Source organism: Pelodiscus sinensis, chromosome 11 (assembly GCF_049634645.1).
Source record: "Pelodiscus sinensis isolate JC-2024 chromosome 11, ASM4963464v1, whole genome shotgun sequence".
NCBI lineage: Eukaryota > Metazoa > Chordata > Testudines > Trionychidae > Pelodiscus > Pelodiscus sinensis.
Genome location: NC_134721.1, coordinates 8,671,944 through 8,694,203, shown reverse-complemented (window position 1 = coordinate 8,694,203; position 22,260 = coordinate 8,671,944). Strand labels below are relative to the sequence as shown.

Here is a 22,260-nt window from a genome sequence, read left to right as displayed (position 1 = left end):
CCCCTTCTGCCTGAGGCCTTGCCCCCTTCCTGGAGTGTGGAGACAGGCCTCCCTCCACCTTGCCCAGGAACCCAGTAAGTCTGTCAGCCCCCCTTCCTCCACCCCCGGTGTGGGATTAGAAATAAAACCCAACAGTGTCTAGGGGCCCTTTCTGCCATCTGCAACCCAACCAATGTGCTACGCGTGCTGTGGAAACTCCCCCCCCAGCTGGTCCTCAGCAGTCCCCTCTCCCTGTCAAACACACAGACCCAGCACGGACCCATCATGGCTGGGCTTTTGTTTTAACCACGCTCACACATGCAGGTCCCAGTTCAGCGAGGTGCTTAAGCACGTGTCTAGCTTTAACCACGAATAATTTCACTGAGCCCGTTGGACTTCTCAGATGCTTCTGGTTAGGCATGTGCTTCTCCTGTGGAACCGGTGCCACATCCACCAATGGGATGTGTAGTCCAAGCTCCTCTGAGCCTTGTGATTTGAGCTGGAAATCTTGAGGGAGAGGCAGCTGCATAAGGTTTGTGCGCTGTGGTGTGTGCTGAAATCGCCTCATGGAGACTTTCTCGCCTGATATTTTGTGGTGTCTGCTCATGGTGGTGATGCAGAGGCGTGCCGTATTGAGGAACATTTCAGAACTTTCCATGTTTCTCTGCTTCAGGGGTGGGGGACCTAAGGCCCAGGACCCAAATGCAGTCCCTTGCTTGCCTGGGTCTGGCCCTCTCGAGGCTCAGCACCCTCCCCCCCCAGTGTTGGGGAGTCCGTGCTGGTGCACCGTTCCTCTGTGGGGCTGGAGCGCACAAAATCTACTCGCCTGAGCCCCCATAGGCTCTGGTGTGTGAGGGGGATGTGGAGAGTGTCTTTCTCCTTCTCAGTTAAGGGCGATGTCAATGAGGGGTGTGTGTGTGTGTGTGTGTGTGTGTGTGTGTGTGTGTGTGTGTGTGTGTGTAAAATTTGCTTCTCACTTGTGTGTGGCCTGTGTGTGTGGCCCGTGTGTGTGTGTGTCTGTAAAATTTGCTTCTCACTTGTGTGTGGCCTGTGTGTGTGTGTGTGTGTGTGTGTGTGTGTGTGTGTGTGTGTAAAATTTGCTTCTCGTGTGTGTGTGTGTGTGTGTGTGTGTGTGTGTGTGTGTGTGTGTGTGTGTGTAAAATTTGCTTCTCACTTGTGTGTGGCCCATGATGGATTGATTTTTCTGTGGGTCAGTGGCTCCCGACCCGAAAAAGGTTCCCCATCCCTGCACTTGGTCAGATTCTGAAATGGACCAGAGTCTGGAATGAGTCTTCCCACAATATTTGTCGTCCTCAGTTAAAATGGCACCTTTAGTTGTGTGATCGGTAGCATTATCTAATGGCTAGAGTCCCAGACTGGGGGTCAGGACACTGAACTGCTGCGCCATTGACTCACTCTTGCCTTGGGCAAACCCTGTAATATTTTCACGACTAAGTTTACCCATCTGTAGCACCTACTGTGAAGCACAGTTAGTTGATGTTCGTGAAGTATCTCAGATGCTCTTAATTTCAGAACATTTTATGAACCAGAGTGCACTATGATATTCCTTGTAATCATGATGTGTAGAGCCCTGCACATCTGCAGATATCCACTTTGTCTGCAGTATCTGTGGATGCAGATATCTGTGGGTCATTTTTTACAGATGCAGATAGAAATTATGTATCTAGAACCCTGCAAATGTGCAGATATCCGCTTTATATCTGTGAGTATCCACCTATGCAGATGTGGATGCTGGTATCTGTGGCTCATTTTTGCACATTCGGGAATCAGTTTTATATCTGTGCAGAGTTCTAATGATGTTCTTGGCTAGTGGGTTGGAGAAAAAAAAGCAAAGCTGTTTGTGTGTTTTGTGTGGAGTTATCTTCATATAGTTTTTGCATGGCTTCTTACGCAATGCAAGAGGAGCCATTTGTGGAGAGCTATGAACAGTGTGCTTAGCCATGTGCTTTTTTTCTTTCCTTTAGTATTTTAACTAAAATATGTATGATTTAACCAGTAGCTTTTCCCCCCCCCCACAGCGTGATGTGTGTATCTGAACTCTCAGTGAATCCCCTTTGCTGCAGGCCCACTCCTTGGCTCTCTAATTGTTGTATACTCGGGAACAGCTCTCAGTTACTACAGGTTGCACCTCTGTAAATGGGTACTATCTGATCCGGCAACATCTGTGGTCCGCAAGACCACATGTACTCCTGGACCAGAGAGCCTTGGAGCCTAATGGCAGGAGGGCCAAGCAGCCCGGACACCGGGCCAGGGACCGGAGAATCCTGGCAGCCCATGGCAGCACAGACCCGGGGTTTGGGGAATTCCAGGTGTCTGTGGCAGCGTGGGGTAGGCGGCTGGAGAAGCCGGGTGCCCGCGAACCCTGGCAGCATGGGGCTGAGGGCCAGAGAAGTGTGGCCACCCGCGGCAGTATAGGACTGGGGAAATCTGGTTGCACATGTCAACACAAGCCAGGCCGGAAAACCCTGCTGCTAAAGGCAGCCTGGGCCAACAGCCCGGGACCTGCGCAGGGGGGGAGGGAGGGTTAAGGGGATGACTGGCCTAGAGGCAGGGGTGCGACTGGCTCAGGGCTTGTGGCAGGGGACACCTCCCCTAATCTGGCAAATTCTGTTGTTCAGAGCCAGTCAGGTCCCAACCATGCCGGAGCAGGGAGGTCCAACCTGTACTTCATTCCAGTGTCTGGAGATGATCCTCCGTGCATCTGAAATGCATAGATTTGACCACAGCAGTTTCTTGTGCAGTTTACGGTGTACAAGTTTCAGTGGGCTGTTTATTTACTATAGTGCTATCATCGACGCTGGAATTGTCGTCTCAGGATGTCGAAGGAAAGGAGTCTCCCGTTCAGCCTGTGCTGGGACAGTCCTCTCGCTTTGTCGTCTTCACTGATCTTTAATGCTTCCTATTGGGCACTCTAATCCAGTCTTGAAGAAAAATGCCCCCAGGAGCCTCATACAATAGCAGCTGGCTGAGTGCAGGTGTTGCTTTCTATCACTGATAATATTGCCTCCACTTCCAGGGAGTTTTTTTTTTTTTTTTAAATTAATGGATTAATGGAGATTGCCTATCTCTTAGAACTGGAAGGGATCTTGAAAGGTCATGGAGTCCAGTCCCTTGCCTTCACAGCAGGACCAAGTACCATCCCTGACAAACTTTTGCCCCAAATCCCTAAATGGCCTCTGCAAGGATTGAACTCACAACCTTGGGTTTAGTAGGCCAATGCTCAAACCACTGAGCTAACCCTCCCCCACAGTTGCTTAACCCAAGAATGCTGCAATTCACCAGGGCAGTGGGTAGTTTTTTCCTTTCCTGCTCTAGGAACACACTTTACTAGCTCTGATGCGGTCACCCAGGGCAATAAGGTCTCCCTCTCCATGTGCATGGCTGTGTTAGGACACAGGGAAGGGGAACATGCACTCAGTGCTCTCCCCTGTGAGCAAAGTGGTGAAGGGTGTGAGGAGTGAGTGGCTCCGTCTGCCAGTCTGCACAGCTAGCCAGGCCTGAATGGAATTGAGCAGTGGACTTGGAAAGGGGTGAGGTAACCTTATGTTTTCCTTGCGGCAGGGGAGGAATCCCTGTTAGCAGCAAGTGGGGTTCAGCCTGAGTCACTCCCCCGGGAGTGTGACAACCTCATGTTACTGCTTATTCAGGGATCCATCTAGTTCCAATCCAGACCCCCGCACATGCCCGGGGAATCTTTAAGGGAAGGGGAACCTTTCGCTGACATACTGCCCCATCTTTCTCCTTAGCTCTGTGCTGTACAGAACGTGCACAACCGATCTGATTACCCAGAATCCATCACTCCCCATGCTCGGCAGGAGCCTTTTGCATGCAGAGGAAGGGGCAGGATTTACCCTACTTAAAGATTTGTAGATGTTGGGTCACATTCTTAGCTAGAATCCCAAGCATTGTCACAGGTTGGGGACTGACTGGCTAGGCAGCAGTTGGGCAGAAAAGGACCTGGGGGTTACAGTGGTTGAGAAGCTGGATAGGAGTCAACAGTGTGCCGTTGTAGCTAAGAAGGCTAATGGCATATTGGGGTACATTAGTAGGAGTATTGCCAGCAGATCTAGAGACGTGATTGTTCCCTTTATTCAGCACCGGTGAGGCTACAGCTGGAGCATTTTGTCCAGTTCTGGGCCCCCCACTACAGAAAGGTTGTGGACACATTGGAGAAAGTCCAGCAGAGGGCAAAAAAACTGATTAGGGGGCTGGCGCATGATTTATGAGGAGAGGCTAAGAGATTTGGACTTGTTTAGTTTACAAAAGAGAAGACTGAGGGGGGATTTGATAGCAGCCTTCCTAAGGGGGGGTTCCCAGGAGGATGGAGAAAGGCTGTTCACAGTGGTGGCAGATGACAGAACGAGGAGCAATGGTCTCAAGTTGCAGGAGAGGAGGTCTAGGATGGATATTAGGAAAAGCTATTTCCCTAGGAGGATGGTGAAGCACTGGGATGGGTTCCCTAGGGAGAGGGTGGAATCTCCATCTCTAGACATTTTGAAGTCTCGGCTTGACAAAGCCTTGTCTGGGATGATTTAGTTGGGATTGGTCCTGCTTTTAGCAGGGGGCTGGACTCAATGACCTCCTGAGGTCTCTTCCAACCCTATGATTTTATGATTCTGCTTTGGAAACTATAAAAGTAGTGGCTTAGGAGCCAGCTACACCTGCTTTAAGCCAGATGGGGAAATCCCAGAAGTTGTCCAGGCCCTTTGTGTATGTGAAAATATGTGAAGGGGCCAGAGCAAAAAAGAGGATCTGGCACTGGGTTTGTAAGGAGCTATGGAAATAAGAAAATGGAATACTAATGATCAGTAAAAGAGAATGGCAGCTTAATGCGAGCATAGGTTGTTGGGAAGAGCTTCTGGGGTGGAAACCCTGGTTAGGCAATAAACTACCAAAATGAACTTGGGCAAGTCACTTAATCTTTCTGACAAACTGCAGTAATTATTTATCTGCCTTTCAGGAGGATTGTGAGTTAAAAAAGTTGAAAAATTCTTTGAAAATTGAAGGTGCTAAGTGCCATCACGATGAAATCATTCAGAAAAGAAGTTTCAGAAAGCTCCGTGGTGTTATCTTTTCTTTAAAATTTTCATTTAGAAAAATAGTCTGTGCAGCTGCATGAAAGATTGCAGCTTGGTGCCTCTGGTACTGAACATTGTGTACAGTGTCAAGTTTGGAGGGAAGCACCGACACAATCTTGCAGCTGGTTCCTATTGCCTGAACGCTCAGGTGTTGTGACTTGGGGCCCCCAAGCACTGGATAAATGCACACAGAGAGCTGGTTCTGTCTCTTCCCTGAGCCTCTGACAGGAGATCAAGATGCATCTCGCAGGGAGGAAGGCACACTGGTTCTTTGCCACCGGCCGGTCTCTGGATACAGTGGAGTAAAAATGTGATTTAACAACAGAAAATAGAGGAGTCCTTCACCCCATAGCCGAGCTCATCTCCAGAGCCCTGCGTGGATACATAGATATGTCCCCGCAGCTGATTTGTGATGCACAGAAATTTCAGGGCTGCACATGGGGCCATGCTGAGGTTCCTGTGCATCTCCCTTAGGAGCCTGGGGGGCCTGCACAGAGTCATGGACCTTCCACCTTTCCTTGGCCTGGTGGGGAACCTGGAGGGCAAATATGTGGTCGGGGACCGCTCTTAGTACTCTCCTTCCCCACACTGCGGGTAGGTGGAGGATGAACCACAGCTCGCCACACCTCCCAGCTGGGCTCTGTGACAGACCCCCCCCCACATACACACCGGGGCTTTATGAAATTGACTTATGGACGTGAACGCACATCACTCAGAAATGCTTTGGACAAATTGCTTCATGTAACCCCTCAAGCTTCACGTCATAATCCGCTGGATCTGTTTATCTTATTTTGGTGCATGTGTCATTCTTGTGTGTAAAACTAGACCTATGGAGTGTGGGGTGCTTTATGGTTTTAAATGTGCGAATGAAAGCCAGCACAGGTGTTACCCTCAATGTCTTGATGACCAGCTGTTAAACAATCTCTTTTGTCCTTTAAGTCTTAACAGTGGTTGGTCTGGGGAAGTCACATGTCCACCCCAACAGGCCAGGTGATTTCCCACGCAACAAGGGAATCTTTAAAAACAATAGGAAAGTAGGAAAGTGGGTATTTTGGCTGGCTGGTGTGGCACACCCAAGGGAGGAACCAGAGACCCCAGGGAAAAGGAGACTTCCCTGGTTTGGAAGGGTTGGCTGGGAAAGAAACCGTTTTAGGCTGAGTTTGTAGTAAGTTTGTAATAAGTTTGTAGTGGCGTTTTAGTGTAGAAGTAGCTAAGCGTTTTCTCTTATTTTGAGTTTGTAATCTACTTTGCCCTGCCTGTTCTCACCTATTGCCACTTAAATCCTATGGCTTGTACTTAATCAAATCCCTGTTCTTTTCCATCAAATCCAGTGTAAATAAATATTACCTGGGGGAGCAACCAGGGTGAACTTTCCCCTTTTTGTTCTCAAAAGGGGCTTACCTAAATAATTTTCTGGGGGTGTTGATCCCATTCGGGGAGTGGTATCCCAGGAAGCGGGGCCTTAAACTGTACTCTCCTTGGACATGAAGAGGTTCAGTGTCTAAACTGCTGCTCAGAGGGGGCAGCAATCTCAGCTCTGTGCCTTGGCTGGGGGAGACGAGGGAGCTGGCCCAGCAGGACCAAGTGGTGAGAAGCTCCAGAGAGTGGGAAGGCGAGTGTCAGTGGCTGTGTCAGCCCTCCGGGAGGCACCCCCCAGGGGTCTTCTGTGACCTCACCCGGTCACAGGTGCCATGCTTGCCTGGCTGGGAGTGGCGGGGGTGGGACATGGATGACCTGTGGAACTGCCGGGGAGGCTGCTTTGGCCTGCTGCTCCTCATAGCTGTCCGCGTGGCTCTTACTGTGGCCGGGCTGCAGCTCTGATCCATCCCAACTGGAGCTGGGTCCGGGAGAGCCTTGCTGCTAGTTGTGGGGAGCCACAGCAGACCCTTCACCCACCCCAAGCAGCCCCTGTCCCTGTCCCCCGGGGCTCCCAGTCAGAGCAGATGGAGGATCCGAGCCACGGTTCCTCACAGATGCCTGCCCACTCTTACTGTCAGAGCCGTGTGCGGATATAAAATCTGTCTCTGCATCCATGCTGCTATCCACAGAAATGGCCCCAGGATATAAATCGGATACCTGCAGATTTGCAGGGCTCATCTCATCTGAGCAGGGAAGGAAATTCAGTTCTAACTATGGCTCAGTGGCACTTTCAGCATCCTGCAAAACTCTTGTATTCTCCATTGGCCTAGGCAGGATTGTAGAACTGGACCCTTCCCCACTGTCCTGTTTATCTTTCTGTCTGTCGTGGTAGCATTTTGCCATGTTCTCCCTGCTGGGATTTGAGTGCTGGGCTGCCAGGCTAGTGACCTGTAACTTCAGCAGATGTTTCAACTTTAAGGTCAGCGAGAACGTTGATGTGTGTATCTTGAGAACAAATACCCAGAGGGTTTGATTTTTGGAACTGTGCCCACAGAGTGGAGCTAAGTAATGGTACAAGGACTGCTTGGAGGAACAGAGGGTCTGGCAGGATGTAGCATTCATCTGCCAAGTTGTCATGCCAGCTAAGGGCCTTAACGTATTCTCATTTAATTTAATGGCAAAGCTCCTGCTGGCCTCAGCGTTAGAGGATTGGATCATCTAAGTGAGTACAACTTTTGTGTTCAACAATTCCCATTTTCTCCCCTTTTAGCAAGTCCCAAGTATAGTATGTTATTGTGGTGCCTGACATGGCTGAGCTATCTAGAAGCAACGGGAGAAAGCAAAATTCCGTACAATCAAGATCTTACCTGGTTAATGCATTATAAAGGGAATTTCCCCTCTCTTGATACTCACATCTTCACACGGAATGCTGCCAATGAGACACATCCACCCTTGACTAGATTAGCCTCATTAACACCGGTCCTACACTTGACAAGTAACTTCTTTTGTTGTAACAATGAAAGTCCTGTGACAGTTTAGGGACTAACAGATTTATTAGGGCATGGGGTTTCATGGGTAAAACCCACTTCATCAGATGAATTGGAGTGGAGTTTACAGGGGTAGGGTTATTTTGTTGTTGTTACATATACCCCTGCCTCTGTAATTTCCACCAACTCACCTGATGAAGTGGGTTTTACTCACAAAAGCTTATGCCCTAATAAATCTGTTAGTCCCTAAGGCTATGTCTACACTGGTGCATTCTCATGCAAAAACTCTTTTGTGGAAGAGTTCTTCTGCAGAAATTCTTCCAGAAGAGAGTGTCTACACTGGCATGTGCTTTTGCGCAAGAGCATCCATGCCAGTGTAGACGCTCTCTTGCGCAAGAAAGCTCTGATGGCCATTTTAACCATAGGGCTTTCTTGCGCAAGAAATTCCTGTTGCCTGTCTACACTGGCCTCTTCTGGAAGAGCTCTTGCACAAGAGGGCTTATTCCTGAGCGGGAGCGTCAGAGTTCTCACGCAAGAAGCCCTGATTTTATACATTAGAACATCAGTATACTTGCGCAAGAACACGCAGCCAGTGTAGACAGGCAGCAAGTTTTTGTGCAAGAGTGGCCACTTCTGCGCAAGATTGCACCAGTGTAGACACAGCCTAAGGGTGTGTCTAGATTACAGGGTTTTGTCGACAAAAGTTACCTTTTGTCAACAAAACTATATACCTGTGTCTATACTACTGCCACGTTCTGTCAACAGTAAGTCGACAGAACGCGGCAGGTTTGTCAACGGCAGTAAACCTCATTTTACAAGGAATAATGCCTTTTTTCGAAAGTACTCTTTCAAAAAAAGGTGCTATTGCATGCAAACTGTGCTTTTTCGAAAGAGAGCGTCTACACTCTCTTTCAAAAAAGCAGCTTGCTTTTTCAACAGAACGGTTGTAGTCTAGAAGCTCTTTTTCAAGAAAAGCTTTATCGACAGGATCTGTGGACAAGGCCTCTGTCGAAAAAGGTGTGCAGTCTAGACATAGCCTAAAGTGCCACAGGGCTTTCTGTTTTTTTTCTCTAGAAGCAGGCAGATAAAATGTTAAGTCAGATCACTGAAACTAGAACAGAATAATGTATGCTCTTTCCAATAGGAGTTCTGAAGTCAAATGAGACAGATGATGTGAATTTATGTGGTGGCTTTGTCACCTCAGATCCTATTTGTTTCCAAATGTTTATGAAATTATGAGCTGTTACAGTTGAAGCGCTGCTGCATGCTAGTGATCTGAAAGGTGAAATCCAATAATTAGGCAGAAATTATTAAATGGGCCAGAAGAAAATTATTTACTAAAACATTTTGATGCAATTAGTATGCAATGAGAGTAACAAAACAGGCATTGAATACTGGATTACCGCAAAAAATAAACTGCAATGAATTCGCATAAATAGCCTATTGTTATCCTTGGTGGGAAGCAGCACAGCCTATCAGATATCTTTTGGATTTGGGAAACCTAGATTTTAATCCCAGCTATGCCACTGGCTTGCTGGGAGCATTTGGGCAAGACACTTTACCTCTTTATGCCTCAATTAATGACACTTATCTCTTTTATAAAGCTCGTTGAGATCAGTTTATGAAAAACAAACTATTATTCTTATATTTTTTGTAACGAACATTTCTTTGCAATTTGTCTTGGCCCATAAACTTTGTTTCCAAAATACACACCCATTTATCCAGAGGAGAAAATCATTCATATTGACACACGGGATGCTACCTGCCTCTGAGACTTGTTTAGCTCAAATACGGCTGAATCTGCATCAGGAAGAGCACCAGATGGGTGATTTTCAAATTGGGGATGTTAAATATTGGTTAATTAAATAGTTGATTAACCTCATGAATTCTTATTGGTTACTTGGCTATTCTATAGTCCCGGAAGGTGGGGCCAGCAGCCAGCTGTATCAGAGGCAGCAGTATGGGGTGCCAGGCGGAAGCTGGTCCACGAGGAGAATCAGTTTAAAAATCAGCTCCCGTCGCGGACTGGCTGCCGATCGCCCCGCGGGGTGGCAGCAGCCCCTGTCGCAGGGGGAGGGGCTGAGCTCCACCACGAGCCGGAAGTGAACCAGGCTGCCTGCCCACCTGGCTCCTAATACGCTTTAAATGTAAAGCTGCTGCAGGGGTAGGTCCCGGACTCAGCGAAAGCCAGGACTGAGCTGGGCTGCTGGCCAGCGTAATAAAACATTTACTAGCAAGGTGGCAGGAATGCGTGTAGTCTATAGCAGGGGTATTCACACTTGTGATACTGCGACCCCCCTCTCAGTTGCCCGCCATGCTGTGGGGGCTGCTCTGACTGAGCCGGGAAGAACTAACCTCACCACTCTGTGGGGGGAGAGGGGGGAAGAAGAGGCTGCTCCAAGTGTGCCAGGCAGGGCCAGTTGCGCCGCTGATTAACTGGTGATTGGGTAAGCATGCCAGTAAGGCTGATGCTTACTGGGTAACTGTTTAACCCTTCACACCCCTCATCCTCATATGACAGAGCACAAGCTTTTTTTGGACTTCACTGCTGGTGTATTGCTGTACATCTGAGTTGGGCATGATTAACCAAAGACCATTTGGCAAGAGTGTAACACCGTTTCGTGGAAAAATATGGTTATAACTCAGGAGGCATCATTTTCTCCTGCTGAGTGAATGCGCCTGGCAGGCTGAAGACTGAATCATGTCCTATATTAAAAAACAAACAAACAGCTTTTCCAGAAAATTGTGTTTGGTCACTTGATCAGATCCTCATTGACTTCAGTGAGAAGTGCTCATTGCTTGCTTGTTTTCGTGATATTCTTTTAAAATTCCGTACACATTTAAAATTCACATACAAGCTAATTGCAATAAAAAATAAGCTCCAAAACTTGTGCTGTCTGTATTCTGACTATTAAATGAAATGATCTTTGTTTGATTCAAAATGGCTTTTGTTTTACAATATATTTTTATAGGACTGGAAATCCATATGCAAGTAGAGTTAAAATCATAATAATGAATCCTGAATGGTGGTTGAATGTTTTTCATTCAATCCATGCATATGAGAAGCTGCAGGGCCCCAAAAACAAAGACCTTCTGCACTGTTATGCTTGATGCACTATTATGCTTGATGAGTTCTTTAATGAAGTTAAATTGCTTGAGGCTAACCTTGTAACACAGTAGAATTTGACAATCAATCTGTTCTGTCTGTGATTTTAGGGCCACAGAGTTCAATATTTATTTGCGAAGTAAAAATAGATCTACCAACATTGTAAATATCAATTCTTGTAAGTGTCTCAATGTGCTAGCAAATACTAAACATTCAAAAGCTGGAAAAAATCATTGGGATTCATGTTAACACTAAAAATGACTGTGGGATGAAGCTGAGAGTCCTACAGGTTCAACTTCTTTGGTCCGGCAACATCCGTGGCATGATTTGAGTTAGCTAGATGTCAACTTATCATGGGTGTGGCCAAGTTTCTTATCCCTAAATGTCCTTGAACAGCCCAGTAAGCGGTGGAATGTTGGTAATGCTGCAGCTAGACAATATTGATCTCCCATGGTTTGGAGAATTTTCTGGTTTGGCACTGGTCAGAAAATGCCTGAAGATGCCAGACTAGAGAAGTTCATTCTGTAGTGAGTTTCCCATGTTAAGTAGAGTGTAGTAGAGTGTGTCTTTGCAATGATATGAATGTATAGAGGTATATCCAACTTTTAAACGTGAGGGAAACATTTTGAAAACAGCTTGGGTGGTAAATTACCCCTGGTGCCAAATTAAAATGAGGAGTCTTTGGAATGAAGATGATTTGGGATTTACTAAAGGAAAGAATTCCTTGAACACCTTGTATTTTCTTTAGTATCTCCATGGCAATGTCCTTCTTTACAAGGTAGGTTTAGATCGTGATACTGAAATCAGACAGCAGTGTAAGCAAACCGTTGAGGGCGCACACAGCCTCACTGCCTTCAGGCTTTGCATCCGTTCTGTGATCCTCCCCCATGGATCCAACTGCTGAACCCTGCAGGCGTCCAGAACTGAGAATAGCAATAAAACATGAAAAGCGAAACCTGTCTTATGTTACGAAATAATGTATTTAAATATAGCACCACATCAGAATATGAGCTAGTCAGTCCTTTCTGGTCTGAGAGCCACTTTTTACAGATTGCAATGATTTTGGCTGTCCAGGTTAAACTTCCTAATTCTGGGACTCTCTGGTCCGGCAATATCCGGACCACAGGTGTTGTTGGACCAGGGAGCCCCAGCACTGGGAGTACAAGCCAGCCAGGAGTCCAGTGGCAGGGAGCTCCACCAGCATCAGCTGGGAATTCTGTCCCCGGGGAGTCCTGGCCAGGCGGGGTAGCTGCGGGGCTGGCAAGCCACATCTCTGGAGAGCCCCAGTGGGGTGAGGCAGCAGTGGGGCCGCCACCTGGCAGCCAGCAAGCCTCATCCCCGGGGAACCCCGGCCAGGTGGGGCAGCAGGCAGACCGGGGAGCTCCATCCCCGAGGAGCCCCAGAGGGGGCAAGGCACTTTGGCATCAGTGGACTGCTGGCAGTGAGAGACCCAGCAAGGTGCAGCAGCAGTGGGGCCACCAGTAGCCAGCGAGCCCCGTCCCCAGGGAGCCCAGCCAGGCAGGGCAGAAGTGGGGAGATGGCTTCATCCTAGGGGAGCCCCAGCCAGCCTGCTGCGCCCAAGCCCATGCCTGGCAGCACTGGGGCAGCAGCCCAGTGGCAGTGGGGCTGGTGCAGAGCTGGCAACGGGCTGGGAGGCTGGTGGCAGGGGACCTCCCTGATCCGGCAAAATCCCTCATTCGGGACTGCTCAGGTCCCGAGGGTGCCGGACCAAGGAGGTCCAACCTGTAATAGAACTGAGTGTAGCCAGTCACAGAACAAGGCACAATTAAATTACAGTCAGGGCCAGATCCTTACTTAGTGTGGCTGTGTTGAAGTCAATGAAACAACGTTTGAAGATTTGAGGCTTGGACACTTACTGGACCTAATCTGAAGCCCAGTGAGGTCAATAGAAAGACTCCGAATTCCCTGAGTAGGGTTTGGTTCAATTAGTCACTTACCTAGACGGTACATGGTCACAAAGGATGCCCATGAACTACCTTTTTTGTACCTGGAAAATTCCTCACCTATCCCGATCTGATTAACTGTTGATAAAAGTGAATCATTTCTGCCAGTAGCTATTCATATCTGATGAGAATTTATCAAGGGAGTAGGCATGAAGTAAATCTCAAAGTTGCATGAGAGGTACTTGCCAAGTTGCAGAATTTCTGACTGGTATAAGGCAAGCAATCTCTCGGGTTGTATTCTCAATTTGGATTGCAGATGCACCCACACAAACACAACTAAAAACAGCATTTGGTGGTGTGCAAGCATGCTAAGGTCTTGTGTTGCTGAAGCTTGTGCGGCAGTATCTACACTGCTGGTTTTAGCCATAATAGCGAATGTAAAAATTAGCTCAGGCCAGGTCTACGCTAAAGAGGGAACATCAAATCAAGATACGCAACTCCAGCTACATTAATTACATAACCGGAGTCAAAGTACCTTGTATCACGTTTCCCTGCCATCCTCAGAGGAGTACTGGCAGCCAGCAGGGGTGTCCTCTGAGATCAGCTTAGCAGGTCTTAAGTAGAATCCCTAAATCAAACTCAGGAAAATCGATTGCAGCAGTGTCAATCTTCCATTTAGTGAAGATGAGGCCTTAGATACTCTACTTCAGTTAGCTTCACATCTTGGTTGACAGCACTGGCAGACCTTCAGAATGCTACACTTAACACTTCGTGACAGATGATTTTGAAACAGCGGCAGAGTGAGGGGGCGTCTTTTCCTTGAAGCTGAGGACGGATTAACCCTTACCTTTTTTATTTGTTGTTTGATTCTTTTGCCCGACTGAGTTCAGGAAATGAGAGCATAGTTTATTTTCTGTTTATCCTCCACAGTTGTGCTGATGATTACCTGATTTATCCCCGTGGTAGTGAATACAGACATAATGATATAGATGAATAGTTTGTGATGATCACCAAGAACGGATATTTTAATGACCAAATTTTCATCATGTGGCCAAACATGTGGCCGTGCTAATGTGCAGGGAGTGCATTTGCATGAAGGGAAATGGGGATCTGTGTACACCCATGGGCTGACAGGACGATCAATGATGAGAAGCTGCTGAACTTACGGGAAGTGACTGTCTCAGAAGGAATACTGCTGAAAGGAATCTAGGGGTCATAGTGGACCACAAGTTAAACATGGGTCAACAGTGTGACACTGTTTTCAAAAAAGCAATGTATTAACTTGGGATGTATTAACAGGAGTGTTGTTAGTGAGACAGAAGAAGTTATTCTTCTGCTGTACTCTGCACTGATTAGGCCTCAACTGGAGTATTGTGTCTAGTTCTGGGCACCACATTTCAAGAAAAATGCGGAGAAATTGGAGAAGGTCCAGAGAAGAGCAACAAAAATGATTAAAAGTCTAGAAAACATGAGCCATGAGAGAAGACTGAAAGAATTGGGCTTGTTCAGTTTAAAAAAGAGAAGACTGAAGGGGCCAGACATGATAGAAGGTTTCAAGTATCTAAAAGGGTGTTACAAGGAGGAGGAAGAAAAATTGTTCTTGGCCTCTGATGATAGAACAAGAAGCAATGGGCTTAAATTGCAGCAAGGCAGGTTTAGGTTGGACATTAGGAAAAAGTTCCTAACTGTCCAGGTGGTTAAACACTGGAATAAGTTGCCTAGGAAGGCTGTGGAATCTCCATCTTTGGAGATATTTAAGAGCAGGTTAGACAGACACCTGTCAGGGATGATCTAGATGGTGCTTGGTCCTGCCATGAGGGCAGGGGACTGGACTCGATGACCTCTCGAGGTCCCTTCCAGTTCTAGGATCCTGTGATTCTATGAGATCCTGAATTCCATGTGTGAAGGTCTCAGTATTGTCAAGATGAGGACATAGTCATCTAAGTGCCTGCAGAGTAATTGTATGCACAAAAAAGCGAGCACCGCATTTTGCGTCAGAGCACCAAATTTTTAGTCTTGCTCTAAGGCTTTGCACTCTTGGTTTTTTCAGAGAAAATGCCAATCACTTTCAAGAATTAACTGTTGAGAAGCTTGTGCAAAATGTATAGGTGGGGCAGTGAGGACAGTTTTTGCTTGCCCGCTATTGCTGGGGTTTTCAAACTCCAGGTTGCGACCAGTGCTGGGTGGTGGAATTTCAGGCACTGGGTCTTGTTGCTGCAGGGGGATCAGGTGACCAGTGAGGGTGCTAAGGCAGCGACCTGCCAGCCCTGGCACCGCAGACTGCTCTACCCCCCAGAAGCGGCTGGCAGCACGTCTGGTTCCTAGGTTGTGGGTGGAGGGCGGCACAGAGCACTGCCCCTGCCCTGAGCACTAGCTCCGAACTCCCATTGGCTGAGAGCTTGCTGCTGGCTGCTTCTGCAGTACAGCATGGTCTATGGTGCCAGGAGAGGCAAGAAGCCGCCTTAGCACCCCCACTGTACTGCTGACTGGGAGCTGCTCTAGGTGAGCCCCTCCTCCCTCAGCCCTGGCATCCCCAAAACTGGTGCCCTCTCCTCCACTCGAAAGCTCTCATTCTCAGCCCCACCCAGGAGCCCACGCTGTAGTCAAATTCTGTAAGGTCTCAGGCATCAATGATTTTCTTCAACTGGGTCATGAGAAAAAAAGTTTGAAAACTACTGCACTATTGTCCACTGAACTGATTGCCCCCTGAGAAGTGTTCATGCTCCCATGCCATGTCTGAAAACAGCCATTTGTTTGTGCAAAGGCAGATATTCCGTTTGTATGAACACCTGAATGCCGATTTTGGCACATGCCTGGTGTGTGTAGCCAGTTTTGCGTGGTAAAAAGAGGTACATAGAAATGGAGGCCTTTAATGACTCTCAACGTTGGGCACTTTAATGGCAAAATGCTCTGAATTGTGAAAGCTGGTTTTTTGTGCAGTCTGCCCTCTGGTGTGCAGATGGCTGCCTTAAATAAAACAACACACGGAGAAAAGAAAATGAGAATGCAATGGTCTTTGATTACACCCTCTTAGCACATTTTGATCAATAAGTGTACTTTAACTCAGTGTCAACTGCATCATAATTAATATTACATCTTCATCTCAAAGGACAGTGTAATTTGCTTACAATATACTCAAGTTATAATGAAATGCCTCCATTTGTTTCAATGTACAAATTGATTCATTCGGAATTTATTCTGGAACCTTATCCAGCTCTCATTACAATAAATGGCAAAAGGCCAATTGATTTATCATCACACCCTGCTGCTAAGAGTAAAATACTCCTCTCAGATCTTGATAAGAGTCTACAATTCCTCTGTGTTTATTTTAAAAGTAAAATACTCTAGGTAGCTCTGGAGTCTAACATTCTGCTCCTCCTAGACATGCCACCGTGTGTTTTATTGATGTCCCTTCATGCACATCTCAGAGGATAGCTTTGCCTTGTAAGTTTCTCCTCCGGCAAAATCTCAGAGGGCTAACCCTGTTAGACTGTAACTTTGAAAACAACAAGTAGTCTTGTGGCACCTTAGAAACTAACAAATATATATATAGTATCATGAGCTTTCATGGGCAAAACCCACTTCCTCAGATGAGTTTTTGTTAGTTACACTAGGATTTTAGTCTGAAATTAGCTCCCCAAGGTCAAATTTGTAAGTGATGCGTCCACACTACCAAGCCCGTTAATCTGGAATAAGGGGGTGTGGAATTTGAACGCTGTACTCCTGCTTTTCATGAGGAAAAACGCTGTTCCTGAACTTGTAAGTCCGAAATAACGTTAGTGTGGACACACCGGTGTCACTAATTCAAACTTATTGGCCTCCGGGAGGCTTCCCGTGGCTCCCCAGCGTCTTCCTGGGGCTCTGAGTCCTAGGTAGCGCATCTGCATTAACAGAGCCTGCCTCGGACGACATTCAATTCTTCCCTGTTGTGACATGGAACTTCAAATCTGTAAAATCGGGTGCCCAGACGTCAAACTTAGTAAATTGGGACTAATCTCCTAGTGTAGACGTGGCCTTCAAGGTGCTACAGGACTCTTCTTACAAAGAGATCTGCCACGAAAACACTTTTGCCCACTTTGAGCCCTGGTGAAGTCATTGAAGGATGAGACGCTACTGCTTGAGTTAAAGGACCCGAACCACTTATTTGAATTCAGTGGGACTTCATGTTAATAAATCTTTTGTGGGATTAGGGCCATGGTCTAAACTTTTTAGGGTGGGCCAAATATATTCTACATAGAAAAGAATACCTGGCATGAGAGCTTAACATGTAAGAGTCATGTAAGCTGGCCAAAAATCCCTATCCCAGGCAGAGATTTCAATAACTGGAGAAAAGCCAGAGATGCTAAAATCCCTTACTAGGGAATTTACTGTTGCTACTGTTAGAGTAGCTTTAGACTGTAAAGGAAAGCAGGCATTTAAAAAATCCTGATGTAGAGATACTTGAATGTGGGAAGGGGTCATGGGTAAGGTAGTAGCACAATGGAGGGTAGAAACTGGAAAGATTGATACATGGGTGGGTTTTTCAGGTGTCCTTTGGCACTGTCGGCCTTTTGAAGAATGGTACGCTAGAAACTGAGTAATCTCCTGATTTGAGGAACTGCTTGTCAAGGATCTCTTACCCAAACTGCCTCTGTTTTCATTTTCAGCGTTACTAAGTTTAGTCAGGACATGTTTCTTTAAGTGATGTGCTTAGTTTTGATTCCTGTAATTAGCTAACGTGTACATTTCTGTTCCACTTCATGCATTAATCTAATGAAGGAAAGAATTATGCATAGATGAAGTTAGAAGACATTAAGCAAGTCTGGCTTTGCATCGGTAATGAACTGAAAAATACATGCATGGAAAAGATTGGGCTATACAGCACTCAGAGACATTAACAGGGAGTAAAACTACTGTTTAAATTGTGTACAAACATCTTAGCAAGAATTCTTGATGTTTTGTATACCAGTCTAATCAGTCTTAGATGGGGAGGAGTTGTTCTGGAGAATCTGAGGAATGAACTGAAAACAGCACATTGGTGGCTTGTTTCCCCGGGAGAAAAATTGATATTTTGTCTTCTTTGCTGTAGCACTTCGTGAAGGATCGCAAGGAAAGCAGACGAAGGAAAGCAAGACTTAGAAGGATGAAATCGGTACGTGGCAATGGAAAACTGAAGGATATTACAGAGAGGATTAAATAGAGACGGAAGGCTGTGCCAGAGCTAAAGGTAGGAACCAATACAAAATCTTGTCCTTGTAAAGTCCCAATGGGTCATGATCATGATCACTGATGAAAAATAAAGTTGTTAAGCTACAGATACAAGATAAATTCTGTAAATCTAATAATCTGAGCCTTGCGTTTCATATTAGTCATTTGGGTGAGTCAGTGATACGGGATCATTCTAGGAGTGCACGGTAAAGCGAGTGACTGCATTCTCCGAATTCCAGTAATGTATGTTGTAATCGGACAGGTGTTGGTGACATGCAGCAAAGCACAGCTGGGTATAATGAGGCTACACCTAATGAGGGTTTCTTGCCATGTAAAGTGTTTAGGGATGCCTGACATGCTTCTCTGTGCGCTTGGAGGATTGTATATTCATTCTCCTGGGTGGAAATGTGCAAAATCAACCCAGTGCGCCTTTACATTTGCAAAATATTGCAGCGCCTCCCAGTGAAATCAAGTTTTTGGCATTGCCCTCTGTGAGGTCAGGATCAGGGCCAGATACTGAGTTTGTGCTGAGATCAGCCTGTCCCTCAGGACGGTTATCATGCAGTGTTGAAATCTGAGCGATCTGTTATCTTGTCGTTCTGGTCTTCTGTGCATTAAATCAGATATGCAACAAAGAGCATCCATTCACTCTGCCTCCCCCCAAACACGTACATGGGGATTTACATAGATGTTAAAGATGCAAAACTAAACATAGGAAATTACTTTATTAGCTCAAAAGGGAGCCTGTACAAATGTGGTCATAAATGCTGGGAATTCTCTTTCCTCCCATGTGAAGACAAGAGACTGTAGTTAGTCATTTACTATAAAGTGAGACTGTTTTTCTTAGTCATTCGGTATTCTTTCCAGGTAGGTGTTCTGCATTCATTAGAGGAAGGCAGCCATGGTATCAGATGAAGGAAAAGTATTTAGGTAGGGAAAGTGGGATTCGTATGGGAAGGATCTCCGCAGTGTTCCCTGGAAGCTGAGTGGTTGGGCAGCTGCCCAGGAGAGAGTCAAATGCCACCCAGTTAGTTAGTAAAGCACCCACAGTGCCCACAGCTGCATGGGTTTCGATTGGTGGTGCACATCCACATATGCCTCCGTGCACATAACAAAATTTGGTCTGCACATTGATGGAAAAAATTAGAGGGGACTTTGGATCCCAGCCTACTTACTTTGGACCTTTCTCCCTCATTGAAAGAGGAAGATGTGTGCATGCTTAAAATGCAAATGAAAGAACCGGAAGAGAAAAATCTGAGTTTAGAGCGCTTGGACTGTCTGACTTCTGTGGGACCTACAGGAATTATGAAATTCCAACTTCTGTTTTGCTCTTGCACTTCTAATGAGTGAGTTCTCATGTCCTTCTCAAACTTGAGTAGAGATTCGTGGGTCCGATCAAACTACTTTTTCCACAGAGCTAAGGAGGGAGCAAAGGCAGCTGAAAAATAGCCGATCCTGATGGTACCCAGAGGATGAGATGGCCCCAGCATAAATTAGAGCATTTTTCATCGGTTCTGGTGTTTTTCTGCTCCTCATGCTCCAGGATTTTTCTAGTCTAACCCCTCAATTGCTCACTTAGGACAGCTTTCTGGCCTCTTTAGGTCATGCTAGTGATGAAGGGAGGCCTCACTGGAGGAAAATGTATCTGTCCTGTCGTCTCATCTTGCAACCTTCCAGATGGGATAGCGTTCCTCCCCAACAGAAGAAAATCTTCTAAAACCTCAGAAATCGCTGCAAACCTTGAGGGGCAATGCAAAACGGAGGCCAGGAGTGCTGTGATCCGACACATCATGGCACACTGTGAAGATAAAGTCAGACGGGTGTTTCCAAGATGGGTCACCTCTATACCAAATCAATTTTGTAGCACGGATTCACCTGTGTTTCCATGTTAGATGATTCCCATGGGACTCTGGCTTGTGCAAAATCTGATAGGGTAGCCACTGACTTCTTCGCTATGGGTGTGCCTAGACTACATGGCTCTGTCGATGGAGCCATGTAAAATAGTTTACCCGACATAGTCAATGAAGCGGGGATTTAAATAATCCCCGCCTCATAAAAATAAAAATGGCCACCACGCTGTGCCGACGATCAGCTGATCCGGCACAGCGCGGCAGTCTAGACGCGGATCAGTCAACAAGGGAAGGCTTTGTCGACCGCTCCCTTATGCCTCGTGAAATGAGGTTTACAGAAGCAGTTGACAAAGGCTTCCCTTGTCGACCGATCCGCGTCTAGACTGCCGCGCTGTGCCGGATCAGCTGATTGTCGGCACAGTGTGGCGGCCATTTTTATTTTAATGACGCAGGGATTATTTAAGTCCCTGATTCATTGACTATGTCGGGTGAACTACTTTACATGGCTCCATCGATGGAGCCATGTAGTCTAGACACACCCTATGTGCTGAGTTCTGAGGTCCTTCCCCAGAGAATTACCTGTACAATCTGGCTATGTCTACACTACACGTTTTTGCAGCAGAAAATATGCTAATGAGGGACTCATTAGCATAAATTGTGACATAATTAGCATATTTTCTGCCATTTCTTTTTGCGCAAGGGGTTTTTGTAGTGTGTAGCTGCTTCAGTTTTGCACAAAAACCTCTCCAGGAGAGGTTTAAATCTTGTGCAAAACGGGGGTTTTGTGCAAAACAGAAGTGTCTACACTGCTTCTTTTTGTGTAAAAACCCCTTGTGCAAAAAGAAATGGCAGAAAATATGCTAATGATCTCATGACTTAAGCTAATTAGTCCCTTATTAGCATATCTTCTGCCGCTAGTGTCCTGTAGACATAGCCTCTCAGATACTAGGTGTTGATTTCTGGTTCCACGCGCCAGAGCTGGAAATATTGGTTACCATGTTACAGTTTTTAACTTCTGCTCCTGAATGAGCAGATGACATTCTCTTAAATCTGGAAAATGCCAGTGACTTACATCTTGCATGTGTTCTTAGCAGAGCAGCATCGTTAATCATTGTCCTTTAATTAGTAAAGGTTCCATAGTCCTTCAGATACTTGAGGATGAGGTTCCTGTTTCACAGAAGCGGGGAGGAGTCCTGTGGCACCTTATAGACTAACTGAAGTGTTGGAGCATAAGCTGTCGTGGGCAAAGACCCACTTCGTCAGATGCATGTAGTGGAAATTTCCAGAGGCAGGTATAAATATGCAGGCCAGAATCAGGCTGGAGATGACCAGGTGGATCCAATCAAGGAGGATGAGGCCCACTTCTAGCAGCTGATCTGGAGGTGTGAATTCCAAGAGAGGAGAAGCTGCTTTTGTAGTTAGCAAACCATTCACAGTCTTTGTTTAATCCAGAGTTGATTGTGTCAAATTTGAAGATGAACTGTAGCTCAGCAGTTTCTCTTTGAAGTCTGGTCCTGAAGTTTTTTTGCTGCAGGATGGCTACCTTTAGATCTGCAATTGTGTGTCCAGGGAGATTGAAGTGTCCCCTACAGGTTTTTGTATGTTGTCATTCCTAATATCTGATTTGTGTCCATTGATTCTTTTACGTAGGGACTGTCCAGTTTGGCCGATGTATATAGCAGTGGGGCATTGTTGGCACATGATGGCATATAGTACATTGGTAGATGTGCAGGAGAATGAACCAGTGACAGTATGGCTGATCTGGTTAGGTCCTGTGATGGTGTTGCTGGTGTATATATGTGGGCAGAGTTGGCACCGAGGTTTGTTGCATGGATTGGTTCCTGAGTTAGAGTTATTATGGTGCGGTGTGTAGTTGCTGGTGAGAATATGCTTCAGGTTGGTGGGTTGTCTGTGGGCAAGGACTGGCCTACCTCCCAAGGCCTGTGAAAGCGAGGGATCGTTGTCCAGGATGGGTTGTAGATCACTAATGATGTGTTGAAGAGGTTTTAGCTGAGGACTGTAGGTGATGGCCAGTGGTGTTCTGTTTGTTTCTTTCTTGGGCTTGTCCTGTAGCAGGAAGCTTCTGGGTACACATCTGGCTCTGTCAATCTGTCTCCTCACTTCCTCGTGTGGCTATCGCAGTTTACAGAATGCTTATTGAAGATCTTGTAGGTGTAGGTCTCTGTCTGAGGGGTTGGAGCATATACGGTTGCACCTCAGTGCTTGGCTGTAAACAGTGGATCGTGTGGTGTGTCCGGGATGGAAGCTGGAGGCATGCAGGTAAGCATA

At 46.5% G+C, this 22,260-nt stretch overlaps 1 protein-coding gene across 2 annotated transcripts in view; it reads left to right on the top strand.

Moving 5' to 3' along the window:
- Window positions 1-22,260, top strand: part of FRMD4B (FERM domain containing 4B) — a 229,673-nt gene that overhangs the window by 41,909 nt on the left and 165,504 nt on the right. For both annotated transcript variants that reach the window (XM_075938573.1, XM_075938572.1), the window contains one exon: window positions 18,003-18,140. The gene's annotated coding sequence lies outside the window, so the exon portion shown is untranslated. The remainder of the gene's footprint in view (window positions 1-18,002; window positions 18,141-22,260) is intronic.